General features: G+C 38.2%; 1 pseudogene; it reads right to left on the bottom strand.

The window, feature by feature from the left end:
* Positions 1-9,366: 9,366 nt before the first annotated feature.
* On the bottom strand, positions 9,367-9,974 carry LOC111150387 (annotated as a pseudogene).
* Positions 9,975-22,415: the final 12,441 nt, after the last annotated feature.

Below are 22,415 nucleotides of genomic sequence, written 5' to 3'. Positions count from 1 at the left end.
CGATGTGGGGCTCGATCCCAGGACACTAGGACCATGACCTGAGCCGAAGGCAGAGGCTTTAACCCACTGAGCCACCCAGGTGCCCCTCACCAGGATTTTTAAAAAGATTTTATTCATTTATTTGACAGAGAGCAAGAGCAAGAGCTAGCATGAGCAGGTGGAGGGGCAGAGGGAGAGGGAGAAACAGATTCCCTGCTTAGGGCAGAGTCCCAACATGGACTAGATCCCAGAATCCAAGATGATGACCTGAGCTGAAGTCAGACGCTTCACGGATAATAAAACACCCAAATACATTTTGTTACAGGAGTATTGCAAACATTACTTTGTGCCAGTGACCACTTGATCAAAGGTTATCTACCCAGAACTATTTATTTATTTATTTATTTATAAGATTTAATTATTTATTTTAGGGGGTAGGGGCAGAGAGAGAATTCCAAGCAGACTCTCCACCTGGCACAGAGTAAGGAGCTAGACTTGGGGCTCAATCTCAGGCCCCTGAGACCACAAACTGAGCCGAAATCAAGGTCAGATGCTCAACTGACTGAGCCAGAACGTTTTAGTAGAGGAATTATAACTATTATGCTTCTGAGGAAGGATCTCTCTTATTTGTCTGACACGAGCATACACCTTGTGAAAGGCCCTGGCTTGATACTGGGTACTGCTTGACACAAGGAAACTACAGGCTACTCTTACCATGCCTTAGATTTAGCTTAAACTTCCCTTTTTCTGGTTAGTCCTAGAAGGTCTCATTTTACTTGTCTTGTTGCTGCCGGTAGCTTTCTGTCAGGTGAGGTAGGGGATGACTTGGCCTCATCATCCAGCTAACCCCAGGCTAGCTTGAGCTTATACAATGGTGGTGATTATAGGGCTCCCAAGAGCAGCAAGAGCGGAGGGGGGAGGGGGAGAAGGAGAGAGAATCTCAAGCAGGCTCCCCACTGAGCACGGAGCCTAACATGGGGTTTGATTTCACAAACCTGAAATCACGGCTTGAGCCGAAACCAAGAGTTGGACGCTTAACCAAATGCACCATCCTGGTACCCCTCTAAGAGGGCTTTTATTAAACACTGCATAGGGACCCTTTCCTACCAGGAGGGGCGCACTAGGATACAAGCATGACATTGTAGTGGCATATTGTTGGTTTCCACTCAAATTTAGCTTTGGAACCATCTGGGCCTCAGTTTATTCACCTGGAAAACAGGAGGTTACTTTTATGAAGTCTTTCTTAACCTGTGGGCTCTGCTGGTGGGATGGAATCAGCACTCTGTCAACCATACACACAGAGCAGGGGCCCTGAACACCCCCAGTTCTGGTTCATACGGGAGGCAGGACCAATCACAACCAGTGTCTGGTAACAACCTTATCATTTCACAGACGCAAATTCGAAGTTCAATGACACAAGTATAGTAGCTGGTAGGAATCCAAAATCATGTGCACCAAAGAGTTCCACTCATCAGTGACTGCTGTTGGGTCCACGTGTTAGAAAATGTCTGTGTGGCATCACCGTGTGGCTGAAATGACTGTCCACCTGCATTCTGAAGTTCATCAGGTTGATGGGATCAGGAGGGAGCGGCCACCACTTTTTCGGTCCAAGATCTCTCTGAGAATTTGTTAACAGTGCCAGGGGCCATCAGTCCTCCAGGCCATGTGCATATGCTGAAACTACACCTTGCGTGGGCAAATGATTAGGAAGCCTCTCTGGGTCTCAGGGGCCTTGGGAAACTTGCTTGCTCCCCTTCCTACTACTGACCTGCATCATGGTATCAGTCTTCGTAGTCTCATCTGCGCCAGTTAAGCCAGTCAACTTGGAAGTAAATTCCTCACCTCCAGGTATATTCTGCATCCCCTTATGTTTTCTTCCCTCATATTGTTTTTTCTCCATACTCCTCAGGGCTTCTGCATTGACTAAATACTTGTCAATCTAGTGTCACATTAAGAGATTTTTGAATAGACCTGGGAGTCCCGAGTCTCACAGTCTTTACAGCTGAGTCCGAAACTTTGCTCTAAAATATCTTTGTTCCTTCCTTCCTCCCTCCCTGCCTCCTGATCTTAGAAGCACAAGAGCAAAGAGCACTTGAGTTCCCCAACTGCCATGGGAAACAGATCTTTTTTCCTGACTACATAGGACCTCTATGATATGGTTGTTCAAAACTAGTGTTCCAGACTTCTCTCTCTTTGAGCAACTGAACAAAGGCTGTGACTCTTATTGGGGAAATAGTCCAGAAGGAGTACTTTATGCTACAAGGAACATAAAACCTGTCTTACAATGGTTTAAACAAAGTTTATTTTTGTCTCATAACATAAAGTCTGAATGTATGTGCCTGCTGACCTTGATTCAGAAGCTTGACAATTTCAGAACCAGCATGTGCTCATTTGATTTTTTTTTCCTGTCTGAATACTTATAAGATGGCTGACCCAGATCTATATATTTAGCAGACCCACCATGGTATAAAGAGAGGATCCAAAGGGCGCCTGGGTGGCTCAGTCCATGCAGCATCCAACTCTTGATTTCGGCTCAGGTCTTGATCTCAGGGTCATGATATCAAGCCCCAAGTCAAGCTGTTTGCTTAGGGCTAAGTCTGCTTGCCTCCTCTCTCCTTCTCCCCTTCTGTTCCTTCCCTTTGCCCCTCCCACTCTGTCACCCCCTTGTGCTCAAGTGCTTTCTCTCTCCCTGTTAAATAAATAAAATCTTTTAAAAAAGATTTATTTATTCCAGAAAGAGAGAGAGCACGTGCAAACATGAGTGGCGGGGGAGAGGGTGCAGAGGGAGAAGCAGACTCCCCACTGAGTAGGGAGCCTGAAGCAGGCATCAATCTCAGGACCCTGGGATCATGACCTGAGCTGAAGGCACACCCAGGAGCCCCAAATAAACAAAATCTTTTTTTAAATTTAAATTTATTTTTTAAAAGATTTTATTTATTTATTTGACAGAGAGAGAGAGAGAGAGCAAGCACAAGCAGGGGGAGCAACAGGAGGAGAGGGAGAAGCAGCCTTCCCACCAAGCAGGGAACCTGATATGAGGCTCGATCCTAGGACCCCGGGATCATGACTTGATCCAAAGGTGGACACTTAACCAACTGAGCCACCCAGGTGCCCCTAAATAAAATCTTAAAAAAAGAGAGAGAGAGAATCCAAAAGTTAATGGTTCCCAAAGAAGGATTTCCCAAAGCTGAGTGATACAGGCAAGGAAGACAATTTTCCCTGTACCCTCCTAGGTTCTCGGTTGAGACCCCCCGGTAACAAAAGATTAACTGGAGAAAAACAGAAGTTTAGGAACATGTATACCTCCTGTATACCTGGAAGAGAAACTGAGTAACTCCCTGTAACGGCCAGAGCCACCACCTTAAATAATACCTCCAGCTTAAGGCAAAAGAAGATGTTGGGGGGTGGGGAGCCGGTTAAGGGAGGCTACCAGGAAAACCACAGTAAACAAGGGTAAACCTGTTATGCTGTTTTAGGTCTTTGCCTTCTCCATTGATTTAGTCATCCTCCTCTTTCTAGGTACAAAGAAGGAAACACCCTTAACAAATGGAGATTTTCTTCATAGAAGTTTCCCTCACAAAGGGTAACCTTCTACTCTGCTTTCAGAACTTTTCTGGTGTCTAAAGTTTTTCAAGACTAATTTATGCCAAAGAGGCATATTTTGAGGTGGCAAATTCTACTCCCCTTCAGTGACCAAAGGCAAGTTACTAAATTCTCTGAGACTCATTCCTTTCTTCAGCAAATATTTCTTGTTATGTGGGGAACACACACATTAGCAAATCCATAATAGTCGGTGTTCTCAGCAATCATATATTGCAACCTTTTTTCTTACAATGTATTTTATTCCGATGAAGTTTCAAAAGTAGATACCAAACACTTTTTAAAGTGCAGTTAACTTAGAAAAATAGACAAATTCTCTAAAGGTTTACAAATAAAACAAATTTTTAATGTAAAGAATATTTAAAAATATTTTAGGGGTGCCTGGGTGGCTCAGTGGGTTGAAACCTCTGTCTTCGACTCGGGTCATGATCTCGGGGTCCTGGGATCGAGTCCCGCATTGGGCTCTCTGCTCGGTGGGGAGCCTGTTTCTCCCTCTCTCTCTGCCTGCTGCTCTGCCTGCTTGTGATCTCTCTCTCTGTTAGATAGATAAATAAAATCTTTAAAAAAATATTTTAGATGGCAAAGAAGTCTTACTATTTTTGATGTAGACCAAATATGTAAAGTTGTTCTAGAACAAGTGTGTAACACACTGGTAATACACTTGGATTTGCAGAATACTTACTTGGAATAGAATCTGGTGAGAAAAAAAACCCAAGTAAATTTTAATGCAGGTGTTTCAATACTACCACATGCAATATCTCTATTCCTGTTGAAAGCCTTTCACAGCCTGCTACATCAAAATATAATGCAAAATGTAGTAAAATTCAAAATGTAAGATAGTTATTTTCCCTTTTGTCAGAATTCTATAGTAGCAAAAATCACATCCACTCACGGAACTGAATGTTCAGGGGGAAATAATGTCCCCGTCTGATGGTGTTCAGTGTCTGGTGTTGTTAAGAGAGAAGATGAGGCACATTTAAAAATTTTAAGAGTTTATTTGAGCAAAAATCAATTTGAATCTGGCAGTGCTCAATGAAAAGTAGCTAGGAGCACTCCGCAATAGGAGCCAAGAGAAAGACTTCACAGAGAAAGTGAAGAAACAAAGAAATGATTTGACTGGCTTAAAGCCTTGTTGGCTGTGTGTGCTTGGTTGTCCTTTGGTTTTGATTACATAATCTTGAGGCATTTACAGGCTTACATTTAGTTTGTTTATGTAGGCTGCCACAACATGAAAGCCACCTCAGTCTAATGGCCTTGTTTAATCAATTTAGCAGTGTCAAGGCCAGTACTTCTCAGGTGGCTAGAGTTCTACACAGACAGGCAGAGGCAGCACCAGTACCATGACAAATTTCTAGGACTTATACTTTTCAGGCCTGATTTTTTTTCTGCTCCTGAGATAGTGATGTTATGTTTAAAGAAGCTCCCCTTCTGCTTTAACCTCGCCACTCAGACCAATAGAATCAAAAGGAAAACTTGACAAAGTTTGGAAAACTAAAATCACAACTAGAATCATTTTTGTAGCCTTTGCAATACTAGAAACACTTTCCTTTTGTTGTCACCAAAGTCATGGTGAGGGTGAATTAGCATCTGTAGAGTAACAAGCAAGACCTGAGCTAAGACTCTACAAGTCTAAGAGGAAATGCTTTGGTAACTAGCAGCCCTGTAAAATCACCAGATTTATTCACACTCTGAAGAAGAAGATACATCTGGCTGCCAATACAAACACTGTAGCACACCGAATTTTAAATATTTAAATAAAAATCTATGATAGGGGCGCCTGGGTGGCTCAGTGGGTTAAGCCTCTGCCTTCGGCTCAGGTCATGATCTCAGGGTCATGGGATCAAGCCCCATATGGGGCTCTCTGCCAGGCAGGGGGCCTGCTCCCCCCCTCAACCCCTGCCTCTGCCTGCCTCTCTGTCTACTTGTGATCTCTCTTTGTCAAAACAAAACAAAACAAACCTTGATAATGTCATTGTCCAAAGATTAAAGCACCATATGATTGACTGCACAAGGGAGCAAGAACCCTCCACCCCTTGACTGTGATCAGGTTCAAGGAGCAAAGATCATAGGCACTGAGAACTGAGGACTTCTGATTTGGAGAGGGAAGGGGAGGGTGGGTTGTGGAACAAGTTGCCCATGATAGACAGATTTCTTCTCACTCATCACATTTGGCTCTTGAGGCAAGTCAAGAAGATACCATCTTCTCCCATTCTCTCCCCTTCCAGTTTTCTTCCTCCCCTTGACTCCCTGGCCTTCTATGTAAATAAGTAATGTTAACATTAATGTTTAGGTGTACCTGGTGATAAATTATTTATTACAAATAATAAAGGCCATTATGTGTCTCAAGTTACCAACAAACTTGTGATTTGTGTCTAATTAGTAATCTGTCTTTGGGGAATGATGATATTTGGTCTAAAGCCTAGTTATGAGGAAAGGGAGAATTTCTGTTGCTGAAAATGAATAGAGAAAAGTGAGGACCCATTTGAGAAAATAAAAATACTAGAAACGAATACAAAAATGAAACCTAGTTGAATAATGTAAGCTAATTCCTTCTGGAATTAAAAAAAAAATGAAGCTAACAAGGTTTAATTTAAAGTTGAGAGGCACTGGAGTGCCTGGGTGGCTCAGTCGGTTAAGCGTCTGCCTTCAGCTCAGGTCATGATCCCAGGGTCCTGGGAGAGAGTCTCACATCCAGCTCCCAGCTGAACAGGATGTCTGCTTCTCCCTCTGCCCCTTTCCCTGATTGTACTTGCTCTCTTTCTCTCTAAAATAAATAAACAAAAATCTTTAAAAAAAATAAAGTTGAGGGGTGCCTGGGTGGCTCAGTGGGTTAAAGCCTCTGCCTTCGGCTCAGGTCATGATCCCAGGGTCCTGGGATCGAGCCCCGCATCAGGCTCTCTGCTCAGCAGGGAGCCTGCTTCCTCCTCTCTCTCTCTGCCTGCCTCTCTGCCTATTGTGATCTCTGTCTGTCAAATAAATAAATAAAAATCTTTAAAAAAAAATAAAGTTGACAGGTACTAATATAACACTGTATGTTAACTGGAATTTTTAAAAAAGATTTATTTGTTTGTTTGTTTTATTTTATTTTATTTTTAAAAAGATTTTATTTATTTATTTGAAAGACAGAGATCACAAGTAGGCAGAGAAGCAGGCAGAGAGAGAGGAAGGGAAGCAGGCTCCCTGCTGAGCAGAGAGCCTGATGCGAGGCTCGATCCCAGGACCCTGGGATTATGACCTGAGCTGAAGGCAGAGGCTTTAACCCACTGAGCCACCCAGAAGCCCCTGTTTGTTTTATTTGAGAGAGAGAGAGAGAGAGAGAGAGAGAGAGAGGCAGAGCACAAGCAGGAGGGGCAGAGGGAGAGGGAGAGAGAAACCCAAGCAGACTCCACACTGAGTGCAGAGCCTGATGCAGGGATTGACATGGGCTTATCACAGGGCTCAATGTCAGGACCCTGAGATCACGACCCTGAGATCACAACCTGAGCCAAAACCAAGAGTTAGCTAACTAACTAACCCTGCCACCCTGGCACCCCAGTAACCTTCTAGGCAGTATCTAGAAACCAGCTTTGTTTATAAATGCTCAATGTAACCCTACAGAATGGCTGACACAGCTTCGGATTAGCTTAAAGATTAATTGTGAAATGTTTCACGCTGGTCTTCTCTCTTTTTTCACAAGTGAATATTCCACTCTTTAAATCCACAAATAATGATATATGGTTTCAGTCTTAATTAGATGAATTTTTTTCTTTAAAATCCCTTATGTATTTAAGAATCTATTAAAACTGAGTTATTAAAAGGAGATTTTTTTCAAACAATGATTTTCTTTTTAGTGCAGTGGAATAAGAAAAATAAGTAACAAAAATACTATCAAATCTAAACTTCTTCAAAGCCATCAAGAAAGTCAGCAAGTGACAATAAAAATCATAGCTCTGAAATACAGAATTTAGGTGGATTTAAAGCTTCTTCTGCCTGGGAAATCTTTCAGTATATTTGTTGTGCCTTAATATATTCTAAACAGTCAGCTGGAGTTTACTAAGTCCTAGGACCCAAATGAAAAAAAAAAAGTTTTTTTTATTAAAGGGGACAATCCTTTTTATCCCAAGAGAAATAAAATAAATTTGAGTATTGATACAAAAAGAGTCAAACTGAAGAAAACCTCTATGAGGGTTCAATCTAGTCTTTTAATATCAGCAACATGAAGGAAGATATTGTACTCATTCCTATTTTATAAATATATACATTAAATAATAGGTAGCATACTATATGTCTAGTCATTCTGTAAATTCTGTATACTTTTCATGGTTTTCACTGTGGTTTCCTTTAACTTATTTTTATTGGGATAAAGTTGGCAGACTTCCATGCTACAACATGAATAAAAATAGTGGCTTTGAGAACTATGTTTGTGATAATATTTTGGAATATATTTTTTAACCAAAATCTTCATATGTTAAAATTACCTTGAATGATGCATTTCAACATAAAAATCTTTATGGATACCTGTCTGGCTCAGTCAGAAGAGCGTGCAACTCCTGATCTTGGGGTCTGAGTTTGAGCCCCATGTTGGGTATAGAGATGATTAAGAAAATACATAAACTTAAAAAAAATCTTCAGATTATCTGTAGAAGCCTTTAAAGATATTATTTCTGCTATATACACATACAGTCTCCTAAAAATTTAGATAGATTTATATGCTGATAAATGTCAAATGAAGATTAAAAGATAAAAAGGAATTTCAGGGGAAAAAAACTTGGTTGTCCTTATACCACATATGCCATTTATAGTTAAAAAAGCAGCCATGGGTTTTTTTTTTTTTAGATAGATAGATCGATTGATTGACAGACAGACACAGAAAGATTTTAATCTATAAAAGCACTGCCATACCGACTTGAAAATAGAATACAAAAATGATACAAATGTTCTAAATATTAAGAACAACTAAAAATGTATTTAAAATTTCTAAATTGAAGTGAAATGAAACTTATCTGATTATGTGATTGTGTTGCTAAGAAATTTGGTTTGGAAACTTGCTAATATATTATTGGCAGAAATTCTCATTATCTATTATGTTGTCATCAGAAATAGACTCAGTCAGTTTCTTCAGCAAAGAAACAATGGCTAAACTAATAAAGTGCAGTTTGGTCACCACATATTACAACGAAGTGTGACTTTGTGAAAACAACAGGTCTTAGAGTACGTTAAAATTAGTTATGCTCTTAAGTTCTTGCTTTAAAGCCAATCTACCCTTGAAACAATTTTATCAGTAAACAAAGATAATGGGGTTTTTGTATCCTGGTGTTTGTATTACCAGCTGTATTAGTTTGCTAGGGCTGCCAGGGTAACAGAGGACAATAAACTATATGGCTTAGAAAAGCAGAAATATATTATCTCACAATTCTGGAGTCTAGAAGTTCAAATCAAGGCGTTGGCAGGGTTGGTTCCTTCTAAGAACTGTGAGGAAAGGATCCATTCTAGGCCTCTCTCTATGACTTATAGACACATCACCCTGATCCCTGCCTTCATGTTCACATGGCACTCTTCCTGTGTGTACATCTCTGTGTCCAAATTTTCTTTTTATGACACCAGACATACTGGATTAGGGTCCACCTTAATGACCTCTTCTTGATTACATTTGCAAGGGCAGTATTTCCAAATCACATTCTGAGGTATTGGTACTTAGGACTTCAACATATAATTTTTGGAGAGGACACATTTCGACCTATAACTCAAGTCTTTAATAGACTGGCAATAAGGTAACTCTTGTAGTAGATGAAGCAAGAGGGCAACGTGTTACAGAAATCTTTCAGTGAATTCCACTAGTGGTGCCAACTTTCACCTATCAATGAAATTGAACTTTGGAACAAATAAAAATACTTAAAGGATGTGTTGTGGCAGGTCTTTCCTTGCAGCTGCATCACAGAATCAAAGTGTTGGCAAGAAATATGGATATAAACCTTGAACAAATGCTTTAGAATAGTCTTTACCACAGATACAAAGTTTTGGGAAAATGGAACACCGATCTTAAAAGGAAAAAGGATTTCATGGTCAAGTTAACCCTGAACTCAAACCATCAAATAGTCACCATTTTGGAACAGAACCTTTGGCTGGGCCTTAATATTAATAGCATCTTCCCAATGATATTCAGATCTTGGACCTGCAGACATGACTAGACAGCTTGCTTCAGTGCAGAGTTCTAACCTGGTTGAAGAAATCTACATTGCTAACTGTCATCTGTTGATTGAGGTCTTCTTCCTCTGGCAACCTGACTGCTCTTGTAGTAGTCCCACTTCCCAGAGTGCTTCTGCATGTTTTAAGTGTTCGCGCTAATGAACTCCTTCAGGGATGTTCTTCTTTGACTTAAATGCATTAGAATAATGGCTGCTGAAGAGGAAGCTCATCTTTTCCCCTCCCCAGAGAAAGGCCATTAAACTCCAGTACAGTCTGTATTCAGAGCCAGCACTCAGGCAGCCAGGAGGGGTAGACAGTCCTCAGTCTCTGGAAGGTAGAGCCCAGGCTACAGTTGCTCTGAGCTTGAATCAAACTTGATGCAGATTCTTGTGCTGCCTCTCCTATCTCACCAACCAGCTACCTCTCACAAGAAAAGTCTTCATTTACATTGCAATTATAATTTTTGGTATCAACCAAAAATTTGGTATCAAGCAAACAAATATATAGTTATGATTTGTGGCAAGTTATGTGAAGAGAAAGAAAAAAAATTCTATAAAGAACCTCAGTGTCAACAACTATAAAACGTGATAATATGCTCTATGTTTCAAGGATTAGACGCAACGATGCATGAAAAGCACTTTGCACAGCACCTGGTGTTCAGGAGATGGTCAACAGTATGAGCCATTTTGATATTAACTTTTTGTTTTGTAATTCCAAACTATAATGTCTTCTTTACTGCATTGTTTGCTGATTTATAGTGATAGATTTATCTAAGGAATTTATAGTCTATTATTATTATTTACTGCAGTTAATTTACCAACTTGTTATTCAACCCATTGATAAAGAAGAATTAAGTATATGTAGGTTCTATGTCCCAATAAACGTATATATGGCTTCTTCTTATCCACACCAGTCACAGAGTTCCATTTACTCTATTGCTGCCGGATAGAACTGACAAATTATGTGATATTACCTATATTATTTCCTGCCCAAATGCTAAGGATTGATATTATTTACATCATGCAAAAAATTGGACTGACATCTTAAATCTTCCTTGCTAGTTTTCATGATCAATTATTTACTTAGGTCTATTTCATTTTCCAGCCATCCTGCAAAGTCTTACTATTTTGATTAACTTCAGCTTGATGCCAATCTTTTGTCCACTTGGAAAGCATTCTTGACCCATGGAACTAGGAGGGACACTGCTGTCACTGGCAGCCTCTGTGCCATTCTGAGATCATCACCGTGTGGCTGGAAGAGGGCAGAGTGCCTGTGTCTGAGGATGAAAGGATGGAGTTCTCCTTCAGGATATGGCACAAGGCAGACCCAGGGCCTGAGCTGTGACATGTCTCTGGTCTCTTCTGTTGTTTTCCTGTGCTCATAAAATTGCAGGCAATAATGCAGGTCATAAAGTCATGTAATGTGGAATTGTAGGCCTGAGAGGGCTATCTTGTCATACATCTGAGCATGGGACAGTATCTCCTAGAGAATACTACTACTTAAAAATAATAACAATAGCTAAGTTTATTAAATCTTTAATAACGGTCAGTTCTACAAAGCAAAAGGTAAACCTCTACCTATCGACTCATGTAATTTTGGCAATCCTCCATGTATGTGGGATCCCATACATCCTATGGGATGTACTGTTATTCTCAGATGAGCAAACTAAAGCTTGGAGAAGGTACATATGTCCAAGAATCTATTGTAGAGGTGACCTGATCACTGATTTTTCCCCTAAAATAATGTTGTATATGTATATATTCTTTAGAGTTTACAAACATATGTTATTTCCACTTGATCTTCCTCCTCACAGGCTTGTGACAGTCTGCTCCAAACGTAACTTACTTGCCATCTGTTTTTGCACTTTTCATCAAAGTAACTGGAAAGCCTTATCCATAGAACATTTATCTACATACTTGAAACAAGGGACTTGAGAGTGGGCCTAAATGCGGCTTGTAATTGTCAAACCATATATGCAAATTTAGACTTGGGAAATACAGTCAACTGGGCAAAAAGAGACAGAGGGTATCTAATGACTCACTAGGTCCCTTCAGGAGACAGGAGAAAAGACAGCATATTAAAAACTCCTTAAGAAACAGTGAACTCAAGGGTCATGAAGACAGGGGCCTACCTGGCTCAGTCAGAGGAGCCTGACTCTTGATCTCAGGGTCATGAGCTAAACCCCCAAGTAGAGATTACTTGAATAAATAAATAAACTTGAAAAGAAAAAAAAAGGATCATGAAGGCAAAGACATAGATGGCCCTGCATACAGGAGAAGACAGAGCAAAAGGACCCGGGTGGCTGTTTTCAAAGTTGGAACTCCTTAGAAATACTTCTTTGGTATTTAGAGAGAGGAGGAAATGTTTTATTTGTTTGTTTTTATTTTTGTTCTTTTTTAAAAGGGCAGGGAGAATAAAGAAATTTCCTCCTGAACTTTTCTTGAATGTCAAGTTAATTTACAAAAAGACCTGCATTGACTCCATATCCCTCATTTTGGACTTCCAACAAGCTTTGTGTAATTTTTTTCTTTCTTTCAGAGAACAAGCTACATGAATCTTGAAAAATACTCATAGATATTTTTCAGGGGGATGTATGTATTGCTAAAACACAAATAAGGTGTTTTTTTACGGGGAAACCTAGTCATTGCAATTATATTTTCAAGCTTAGATATATTTCCAGAATATGCCAAGATTTTGACTGCATCTAGGGATGGACCACAAATGATATTACTATAGAATCACTCACCTACTTTCTCTTGTCCAAGGTAGGATTAACAATTTTGAGCCAGAAAATCTGCGTTGAACCTCGTTCTACCACTTACTGACTGTTAGATCTGAGACAAGACACTTTAAGCTCTCTGACCTTGAGATTCCTCATTTATAGAAATGAGACAAATTCTTACTTGCAGAGATTTTTGAAAGATTGAATGACTAAAATACATTAAGGTGCTCTGAATATGATAAAATGATAAATAAATTATAGTTATCAGTACTCTTTACTAACTCTCTCTGGCTTATTTGCCATGGTATGGAGGGAGAGTATTCTAAAAACGAATAAGGCAGAACTCTTGACCAATGAGCTAAAAACCTACTACACAATGGTAGAAGAACTAACTTTCAATAATCATGTACTACAAATTATTTTTACATCTGGGTAATGTCAAATTCTACATACAATGCCAATGTTGGCTCCCCCCATTTGACCCTCCCATTAAATATTTAGCATAAATAATGACTATATACAGTACAGTGGATATAAATGCTTTATCTACCATGGTCTTCAAATCCAAACAGTCTCACAAATAAAGCCAGAGATAAAGTCATTGCTAAAACTAACAGAATGTTCAGTATTATGACCTGGATGTTACTTGAACATTTTGTTAGTCTTAACAATGACTTTATCTTTGGCCAGAACACAGGGTATGAAGAAGATGAAGTTGAAAATGCAGGTCAAGAGAAGATGTGGAAGGTTCTGAATGCCCAGCTGAGAAGTTAGATTTTTTTTCTAGATGCAGAAATCCAATGAAGGAAGAAAGCCATGATGGGTCCCTTTGTTCTGGAAAGATGTACTACTCAAGTCAGTATGGAGACTTTATTGGAGGGGTAAGAAAGAGACTAAAGGGAAGCCAACCAGATAAGGAACGTGGCCATAGGTCAGGGGTTTTAAAAACTAGAAGGAGGGCAGAGGAAGCAGAAAGCAACATATTAATAGCAGTTTGCTTTTTTATCTTGACATATTCCTTGATGGCATTGGTTTCAGGCACTGTGTTGCTTAGGTTAAGGCCTGTGGGCTAGACTGAAGAGATGAAAGTACTTAAGTGTAACAGATTTGTGCCATTGCTCCCATAAAGACTTGATTAGCGGTAAATGTCTAAAGAAGGCACACTGAGTTAGAAGTGATCATGTGCAAAGGTTTTCTTAACCAAGCTACCTGCAATATAATAAATGTAATACAAAAGTGACAGTTTAATGATTTGCATTATCCTGATGCTACACAATACCCTAGATTTGTACATCTGGGTACTTTCTGTAGTCACTGTGAATTTTCTTTAGGCTTTTAAGTTCTATAGTTTCTGCTACTTTTGCATGGACATTTTTTGCACATGATGGTCGACAATTGGAGTTGTCACTAATTTGGTTCCCAAATATGACTGAGCCAATGTATCTACTTTTAAAAATCCCTTGAGATACTTAATATAGATGTCCAAACTCATGTAAAAATCATAAAATCATGAAATGAAATGACCTGTCCTGTTATTTAAACTATTCTCAGAAATAAGAGTCTGAATTAATATTGTTAAAATGTCCATACTAGGGAAAGTAATTTACAGGTTCAATGTGATCATTATCAAAATAACAATAGCATTTTTCACAAAACTAGGATAAATGATTCTAAAATTTGTATGGAACCACAAAAGACTTCAAATAGCAAAAGAATCTTAAGAAAGAAGAACAAAGCTGGAGGTATCACAATTCCAGATTTCAAGATATACTACTAAGCTATAGGAATCAAAACAGTATGGTACTGGCACAAAAACAGACACATAGATCAATGGAACAAAATAGCCCAGAAACAAACCTACACTTATATGATCAATTAATCTATGGCAAAGGAGGCAAGCATATACAATGGGGAAAAGAATTTTTTTAATAAATCATGTTGAGAAAATTGGACAGCTAAATGAGAAAGAATGAAACTGACCACTTTCGTACACAAAACACAAATATAAACTCAAAATGGATTGAAGAAATGTGAGAACTGAAACAATGAAACTCCTTGCAGAGAACCAAGGCAGTAATTTCTTAGACATCAGCCATAGCAGTATTTTTCTAGATATGTCTCTTAGGCAAGGTAAACAAAAGCAAAAATAAACTATTGAGACTATACCAAAAGAAAAAGCTTCTACACAGCAAAGGAAACCAGCAACAAAACAAAAAGGCAACCTACTGAATGGGAGATGATATTTGCAAATGAAGAATCTGATAAGGGGTTGATATCCAAAATATATAAAACACTTTTACAACTCAACACCAAAAGTCAAATAACTCCAATTAAAAAATGGGCAGAGGACCTGAATAGACATTTTCCAAAGAAGACATGCAGATGGCCAACAGACACATGAAAAGATGCTCAACATCACTCATTATCAGGGAAATAAAAATCAAAACCACAATAAGATATCACCTTACACCAATCAGAATGGCTAATATGAAAAAGACAAGAAATAACAAGTGTTGGTGAGGATGTGGAGAAAAAGGAACCCTTATGCACTGTTGTTGGAAATGTAAATTGGTGCAGCCACTGTGGAAAACAGCATGGAGGTGCCTCAAAAAATTAAAAATAGAAATGCCATATGATCCAGTAAATCTGCTACTGGGTATTTACCCAAAGAACACAAAAACACTAATTTGAAGAGATACATGTATCCCTACATTTATTGCAGCATTATTTACAAAAGTCAAGATACAGAAGCAACTCAAATGTCCATCAATAGATTAAGTGGATAAAGATGTGGTGTTGTGTCTACATATATATATACACATATATATGTATATATACGTGTGTGTATGTATGTATGTATGTATGTATATACATACACACACAACATATTCTCTCTATATAGATATATCCTATATATTCTCTCTATATATTCTATATATTCTCTCTCTATATATATATGTATATATAGAATATTAACTAGCCATTAAAAAGAGTGAGATCTTGCCATTGATGACAACATTGATGGACCTGAAGGCATTAAGCTAAGTAAAATAAGACAGACAGAGAAAGACAAACACCATATGATTTCATTATATGTGGAATCTAGAAATACAAAACAAACAAAAAAAGAGAAACAAATGCATAAAGACAAACAAACTGGCAGTTGACAGAGTGGAAGGTGGTAGGGGGATGGATGAAATAGGTAAAGGGAAGTGAACGTTACAGGCTTTTAGTCATGGAATGAAGAAATCGCAGTGATGAAAAGCACAGCATAAAGAATATAATCAACGACATTATAATAACATTGTACGGGGACACGTGGTAGCTACACCCGTAGCGAATACAGCATAATACATGGACTTGTACTCACCGTGTTGTACACATGAAACTAATGTCACATTGTGTGTCAAGTATACTTGAAGAAAAATAAATATTTTAAGAAAAAGGTATAACCAAAGGTTCTGAAACATATGCAATAAATCAAATAGCACCATCACCATTGATTCTTTTCACACCGAAAGTATGAGCTCTTGTTTACACTACTGCATTTATTTTCTGCTTTGAGATTTAAAAAGGTGCATCTGTGAAAATTAGCTGAACAAGTTGCTTTAGAAAAGAATTAGAGAATGACTCCAAGCGAAGATTCCTGGCATTTTTCTCTGCTTGTTAATGCATGTACTCTGCATATCTATGACAAAACCCAAACCAAAAAGACTCACTTGTTTTCTTCTCCAGGACATATTAAGATTCTCTCTAGCTCCCTTCTTTCCTCACTCTCTAAGGAAGTCAGATCTGGGCAGGACTATGAGGCTGGACAAGAGGTGAGGAGAGGGGGATGGTGTGGAGTCCAGGCTCAAACTTTGGCAGTATTGCTGGATTAACAAATGTTCACCATCTCTGGTAAATGAAATCAAAGATTTTGTATCCCCCGCCTCCCCCCCCCTCTAATTTTCCCTTGAAGATCAGGAACCCTGGAGTGTACTTAAAAACAGAAACACAGATCAGCTTTTGACAATTAAACAGATCTTTTTTTTTCTTGCTTTTAAAGACAATTTCATGGGGCACCTGGGTGGCTCAGTCAGTTGGGCATCTGACTCTTGATTTCAGCTCAGGTCATGATCTCAGGGTCATGAGATAGAGCTCTGCACTGGGTTCTGAACTCAGTGCACAGTCAGCTTGAAGATTCTCTCCCTTTCCCTCTGCCCCTCTACCCCCAGTGTGTGCTCTCTCTCTCTCTCTCTAAAATAAACAAATCTTTTAAAAAAAGATAATTTCATACTGTTAAAATGTAGTCTACTGTCATATTGGTGACGATCAAAGTGCTTCTTGCTCAGATTTTCCATTGAATTTGATTAGTTTGTTTACATGGATAAATGAAAGAATCAGAGAGACACTGAGATCGACAAACAATAGTTCATAAGTATTAAAACACATATTAAGGGCTGTATAATGCTTTTAATGTCAAGCCTGTTAAGCTATTCACCAATCCACGCTATTCTTGGTATTTACTAGGAAACAAAAAACAAAACTGCAGCCAGTGTTTAAGATAGTAGAGTAAATATGTTCCTAGTGGGAGGGGACAGGCACTGTAAGCTTCTTCCAAACAGAAAGTGCTGCTTCAGTAATCCATTTGAACTTTTAAAACTCATGGAGGCAGGATGGTAACAACAATTGAACTGCAGATAAATGACTACCTCATTCAATTACTGTTTGGCTAGAAAAAAAAAATCGAAAAGAAACTGAGGTGAAATGTTGGGGTCTGTGAGGAAATGGTCGAGAAAAAAATTCTTGAGACATTTTCAGTGCAAAAAAGGTGGTTTTATTAAAGCACGGGGACAGGACCCGCGGGCAGAAAGAGCTGCACTGAGATTGTGAGGAGTGACTGATTACATACTCTCATGTTGGGAGGGAGTTAGGGATAACGTAAGTCTGCAAGGAATTTGGAAGCAAGGTTACCAGGGCCTTGTGTGTGGGGGGGGCGGCTAGCTCTTGTTGTTAGGATAAAAGGTCATTTACTACTGTCTAATAAAACCTTACTTGTGAGATCCTTCGTGTATCAGTGAGCCCTGTGCTTAGAAGATGATTGCTAACATATATCTTGCGGGGTTGGAGTAGAGGTAAAGAGAGTTTTCAAAAGGATGTCTGTATATTAAAGACTTACAGGGATCCTGGCGATCAGGCTACTATCAAGCTAAGGTTGCCTTTTGCCTCTAGCAAAGTACTAACGTTGAGGCAGATTTCCGGAGGAATCACACTGCCTCTGTCAATTACTTGTCGATGGGCTGTGAGTTGCAAGGAAGTTTAAGATTTTTTGTTTTTGTTTTTGTTTGTTTTTGCCTTTGTTCTCCACATCAGAAACATTAATGCAACCGATTAAAAGGAGAACAAACAAATCATTCCTCAGAGCACTAATCTTGGCAGATAATGGAGCAAAAGGCTTATATTCTGGAATGCAACTACAACTTTTCCTGAAAACTAAGAATTCTTTAATACAGAGGAGTAAGTTATTTTCTAAATGCATTGATCCAAGCTCCTAAAAAGCCTACTTATTTCCAAGGTATAAGAAGTTCATTCTGTTCTTAATGGAGGGATAAAGGTCTGTGTTTGTGCTTAAATACCATTAAAAGGATGCTTTAAAATTCTCCCTAAACAGAGATTTTTCAGATATTTATGAAAAAATCTTAATGATTTAAATTATTTTGATCTACAAAGCTAGATAATCTGCTTCAACCACTTCAATTTACGCATGAGAAAAGGTACAGAAACGTAAAGGAAATAGCTCCAGATTGTCTATTACTTTAAAAATGGGTATGCTTAAAAAGGGAGGACAAAGTTATTTCCCATCAGTATACACAAGCTGATCTTTGAAATCTTTTGGATCTCCAACTTGTTTGAGAGTGCTAGAAGCTCTGATATGCAAGTAAGCAAGGACTACATAGGACAATGCCCAGATCCCAAATCTTGAACTGAATTCTGTGCTGACCTAATGACAGCCACAAGAAGATATAAGTGAATACCTCAAACTGCTGTGATAAATACACACTCATATTTATTTCCTTTGATGGTCTGTGTTACCCCCTTCTCCATTTTTTTTTTTTTTTTTTTTGCGTTGGATGTTCTTCCTACCATTAGATTCTGTGACACACATGAGCTGCATGGATTGATAAGCAAAGGTCAACATATTATTAAACTAACCAAAATGAAAAAAAAAAAAACCAGAAAAGCCTATCAGCTTTTAAAACCTCATTAGCATGAAACTCATGTAATATATTTTGGTCATGTCAACTTACGGCTCTCGCAAGAGTTGGCTGATATGGATATATATTTAGTGGACATATGTTTATGTTGTTACAGGAGGAAAAAAAAAGACAGTCAATTCTATTTACTGACTTTTTAAAAAAAAATGTCATGCTGGTACCAGGCGGAATGTGGTGGGAGTATGGAGAGCACTAGTCTCCTGTCCGTGACCTTGGAGTAGCAGCAACCTAATTTTATTTTTATTTTTTTTTAAAGATATTATTTGTTTATTTGACAGAGAGAGATCACAAGTAGGCAGAGAGGCAGGCAGACAGAGAGGAAGGGAAGCAGGCTCCCTGCTGAGCAGAGAGCCCGATGTGGGGCTCAATGTGGGGCTCGATCCCAGAACCCTGGGATCATGACCTGAGCCAAAGGCAGAGGCTTTAACCCACTGAGCCACCCAGGCGCCCCGGAATCCTAATTTTAAAAGGCAGAGTTGCAAGGTGGGCCCCAAAGGGATGCTGTTGTTAGTGGTGAGCCTGTCCTGCTCACCTTGTCCAGCCTGGCTTTCCCCTCTCCAGCCTGGCAAGGGTGACTGTACCTATACCAGAGAAAATAGACTTTAAGTCTAAAACCCTCTGAAGACAAAGAAGGACATTACATAATGATAAAAAAGCCAATTCAACAGGACAATATAATAATTATAAATATATAGGCACCCAACTTTAGAGAACTTAATACATAAAGCAAATATTGACAGATCTAAAGGCAGAAACTGATAGCAGTACAATAATAGTGGATAGAACATCCAGACAGAAAATCAATAAACAGCTCTCTTGATAACACTATAGACCAAACAGATATAACAGACATATACAGTAGTTACCATACATCAATGATCAACTGATTTTTGACAAGGGTGCCAAGAACACACAAGAGGAAAAGACAGTCTGTTGACTAAACGGTAATGAAAAAGTGGATATACATGCAGAAGAATGAAATTATCTCATAAAAAATTCAACTCAAAATGGATTAAGACTTAAATGTAAGAACTGCTACTATAAAACTACTAAAAGAAATCACAAAGGAAAGGTTCTTGACGTTAGTCTGGGCAATTATTTTTTTGGATATGTCAGCAAAAGCACAGGCAGCAAAAGCAAAAGTAGACAAGTGAGGTTGCATCCAACAAAAATCTTCTGCAACACAAAAGAAACAATCAACATAGTGAAAAGGCAAACTTCAGAATGGCAGAAAATATTTTCAAACCATATATCTGATAAGGATGAATATTGAAAATGTATGCAACTCAAAAGCAAAGCCAAACAAAAACTTCTATTAAAAAATGGGCAAAAGACTTGAATTTCTGGAAAGAAGACATACAAATAGCCAACAGGTATGAAAGGGTGCTCAACTTCCCTAATCCTCAGAGCATGCAAATCAAAACCACAATGAGATATCAGCTCACACCTGCTAGAACGGCTATCATCAGAAAGACAGAAGTTAGTAAGTGTTGGCAAGGATGTAGAGTAAAGGGAACCCTTGTGCACTGTTGGTGGGAATGTAAATTGGTGTTGCCACTATGGAAAACAGTATGGAAGTTCCTTAAAATATTACAAATAGAACCACCTTATGATCCAGCGATCTCACTTCGGGATATATATCCAATAGGAATGAAATCAGAGGGATACGGAGATATATTTAATCCCACGTTTATTGCAATATTATTCACAATAGTCAGGATATGGAAACAAATTAAATGTTTACCCACAGATGAATAGATCAAGGAAATGTGAGACAGACACACATACACACAGGAATATTATCCAGCCTTAAAAAAGAACACCCTGGGGTGCCTGGGTGGCTCAGTGGGTTAAAGCCTCTGCCTTCGGCTCAGGTCATGATCCCAGGGTCCTGGGATTGAGTCCCACATCGGGCCCTCTGCTCAGCAGGGAGCCTGCTTCTCTGTCTCTCTCTGCCAGCCTCTCTGCCTGCTTATGCTCTCTGTCTGTCAAATAAATAAATAAAATCTTAAAAAAAAGAACACCCTGCCTTTTGCAACAATATGAATGAACCTGGAGAACATTATGCCAAGTGAAATAAGCCAGATGCAGAAAAGCAAATACTGTATGATTTCACTTACATACAGAATCTAACATAATCAAACTCCTAGAAGTAGAGAGTACTACTAGTTCTGATTGTCAGAGGCTGGGGGGTGGAGCGAAGGGGAAATGGGAAGCTTATTGGTCCAGGAGTACAAAGTTTCAGTTATTTAAGATAAATTCAGGAGATCTAATATACAACATTGTAAATATAGTTAATAATCCCACATTGTATATTTGTTTTTTTTTTTTGTTTTTTTTTTTTTTACCACACTGTATATTTGAAATTTGCTAAGAGGGTAGATCTTATGTGTTCTAAACACACATAAGAAAAGAAGATGGTAACTATGTGAGGGGCTGGATATGTGAATTAGCTTGACTATACTGATTGTTTTATAATATATATGTATATCAAATTATCAAGTTGTACACCTTAAATATATAAAATTTTAAATTCTCAAGTATACTGCAATAAAACTTGGGAAATAAGAATAATAAATTTCAAAACACTAAATAGAAAAGTAAAAACATGTACATAAATATTTATAGCAATATTATTAATAATAACAAAAATGTGGAAACAACCCAAATGTCCTTGATGAATGAATATAATATATCCACATCATTGATTATTTGACAATAGAAAGAATGTGATAATATGTGATAATACAGATGAAACTTAAAAACAGTATGCTAAATGAAAGAAGCCAATTAAAAGCGACCACATTTCTATGATTTCATTCATATCAAATGTCCAGAATAGGCAAATCTAAAGAGAAAGTAGCTCAGTGGTTGGTTAAGACTGCGATGGCTGGAGCTGTTCAAAGGTTAATTGTGTGTTGTATGACAAAGTGGGAAGATACAGAACTTTTAAAGGTATCTGAATATCAGAATTTGTCTTATTACTGGCCATAAACTTTAGTGAACTTACTAATTTTCTTTGTTTCCTTGTCTGAAAATATCACTTTGTCCTTATATTTAAGTGTACATTGTCTGCCAGAGACTCACACTGTAGCCAACAAACAAAACAAAACAAGCAATGATCTCTAGACTTAGACCACATTCCTATTTTCTTGATCATTTACATTTTTACTTCCTGGCTTCATACTTTAGCTCCTGACACCAATCTTAGTTCACTCTAGTTGTACTGATCCATTTAATTTCATTTTATCAAGTGGCAATTTTAACCTACACCACTCAACAATTACTTAGAAAAGATGTGCCTCAAAGATGAAATTTGAACACAAATTTTGAAATAATTAATATGAAAAAGCTGATTTCATTGGGAAAAAATAATGGGAATTTCATTATTGGGAAAACACAGTAATTACACTTATTTTTTTATTTAAATGTTTTAAAATTTTTATTTTATTTCAGGTAGGCTCCACACCCAACGTGGGGCTTGAACTCACAACCCTGAGATTAAGAGTTACCAGCGAGGTGTCCTAGTAATTATATTTTTAATTGCAATAGTCAGCACAATGTCTGGCACAAAATGAGAACTTAACAAATGTATGGTAAATAGAAGTATAAATAACCAAATAGATTTAAACAGACATATTATCAAGCCATAATTGACAAATGATATCTAATCTGTAATTTGCTATTTTATT

Source organism: Enhydra lutris, unplaced genomic scaffold (genome assembly GCF_002288905.1).
Source record: "Enhydra lutris kenyoni isolate GAN:26980312 unplaced genomic scaffold, ASM228890v2 scaffoldscaffold23, whole genome shotgun sequence".
In the NCBI taxonomy this organism is placed as follows: domain Eukaryota; kingdom Metazoa; phylum Chordata; class Mammalia; order Carnivora; family Mustelidae; genus Enhydra; species Enhydra lutris.
The sequence above is the reverse complement of the archived record's forward strand: the minus strand, read 5'-3'. Positions and strand labels throughout refer to the sequence as shown.